The 1739-nt window shown below is 49.5% G+C and overlaps 1 long non-coding RNA gene across 1 annotated transcript in view; it reads left to right on the top strand.

Moving 5' to 3' along the window:
* Positions 1 to 215: 215 nt before the first annotated feature.
* Positions 216 to 1739, top strand: part of LOC106727457 — a 13262-nt gene continuing 11738 nt past the window's right edge. Inside the window, exon 1 of the long non-coding RNA XR_001363650.1 lies at positions 216 to 265. This is a non-coding gene — a long non-coding RNA (uncharacterized LOC106727457). The remainder of the gene's footprint in view (positions 266 to 1739) is intronic.

Raw genomic sequence — 1739 nt, 5'->3', positions numbered from 1 at the left:
GTCTGTTAGAGGGCCAGAGGCGCAGGAGGAAGAGGAGCAGGTGGGAGGCATGGAGGTGGGGCAGGCAGCCAAGTAACACAAATGGCCTGCCGTGCAGGGCCTCCTTCATTTGCTCTCCCACCTGCCTCCTTTTCCTGTTTTCTGGTGACTAATTGTGCCCTCTCCTGCAGGTCCTCCCATCATCTCCCTGCTCCTGCCACTTGTCCCACTGGGCACCCTCACCAGTCCCTCGGAGCCAAACCAGGGCAGCTCTGCCGAACCTTCGGTGAGTCTCTGTGCTCTGCTTACTTTAGGAGCCTGGGCGGGGCGATGGTTTATTTTAAATTTTAAATAGACTTTATTTTTTAGAATAGTTTTAATTTCACAGAAAAATTGAGAAAGTAGCACAGAGAGTTTCCATATACTTCCCACTGAGCTCCCTGATTAGCATGGTATGCTTGTTACACTTAATGAGCCAATCAGGACATATTATTGTTGTATTCCGATTCTCTCAGTTTTTCCGTCCACTGGAGCTGTCTCCATGCCCACTCTGCCACTCCCAAGTCCGGCTACCTATTTTTCCCAATCCCCTTGCAGGCTTTCAAAAACTAGTAAAGAAAAATCATCAAACTGAGATGAGTTTTGGTGAGAGCACCCAGAAGCACTGGGTACAAAGCAGTCTACACATTGGAGATATTATCCATAGCCTCCTACCCAGCCCCTCAACGTCTTACCACTCCCCTCTTCAAAGCAGTCACAAGTGTCCCCTCAGACCCTTCCTCCAGCTGCCCCCAATGGCAATATCGTGCCATGGTACAGTTATCCAAGCTGAGAAACCAGCATGACACGGGGCTATTAACTCAACGACGGACTTCCTTCAGATTTCCCGACCGATGTCCTTTCTCTGTGCTAGGACCCAGGCCAGGACACCAGGAGCGCTTTACTTGTCACGTCTCCTCGTCTTCTCCAGTCTGTGCCAGTTTCTCAGGCTTTCCTTCTTTCCTGCCCTTGACACTTGTGAAGAGCATTTGTGGGAAACAGTTTATTGCCTTCACTATCTGATAAGCAAAGACAGAGAACCCCCCCCCCACCCCCCGCAAGGCTGGGTGCCTTTGAAGCCCTAGCAAAGGTCAAAGGTCGGAGTTAGACGCCACCTCTGTTTGTCAGGACAGTGGTAGCTGAAACTACTCTCCCATTTATTATTATGTAAATCCTTGCTGATGGGCTAGTCTGCCTGTTAATGGGGTCGCCTGCCTAAGGGCTATGCTAGGGGTGCATCCCAGATCAATAAAAGCTTGGTGAGGCCTGAGCACGGGAGGAAGTCCTTCCCCTTGAGTTGGACTTGCCCGCCTGGTCCCCCAATATTCCAAATTATCTCTTGTCTTTTCATATTCATCTGTGTGCAGCTCTGCTTCCAGTTCCTGAACCCTGACCCACGCGGGACGTGGGAAGGAAACACCCAACAGCATTGGTTATATATTTTGTAGAATGCCCCTCCATTTGGGTTTGGGCCTGATGTTTTCTCATGGCTAGACTGGGGTTTGGGGAAAACACCCCAGAGGGGAAGTGCCTTTCTCATGGCATCGTATGGGGGTTCACCTGTGAGCATGACATTTCAAATGATGTTAACCTTAACCACTTGGTTGAGCTGGTATCTGCCAGGTTTCGCCACAGTAGAGTTGCTACCTTTCTTTTCTTCTTCTTCTTCTTTTAAAATATATTTTTATTGATTTCAAAGAGGAAGGGAGGGGGAGAGAGAC

Source organism: Myotis brandtii, unplaced genomic scaffold (assembly GCF_000412655.1).
Source record: "Myotis brandtii unplaced genomic scaffold, ASM41265v1 scaffold112, whole genome shotgun sequence".
Lineage (NCBI taxonomy): Eukaryota > Metazoa > Chordata > Mammalia > Chiroptera > Vespertilionidae > Myotis > Myotis brandtii.
This window is presented reverse-complemented; position numbering and strand designations above follow the sequence as displayed.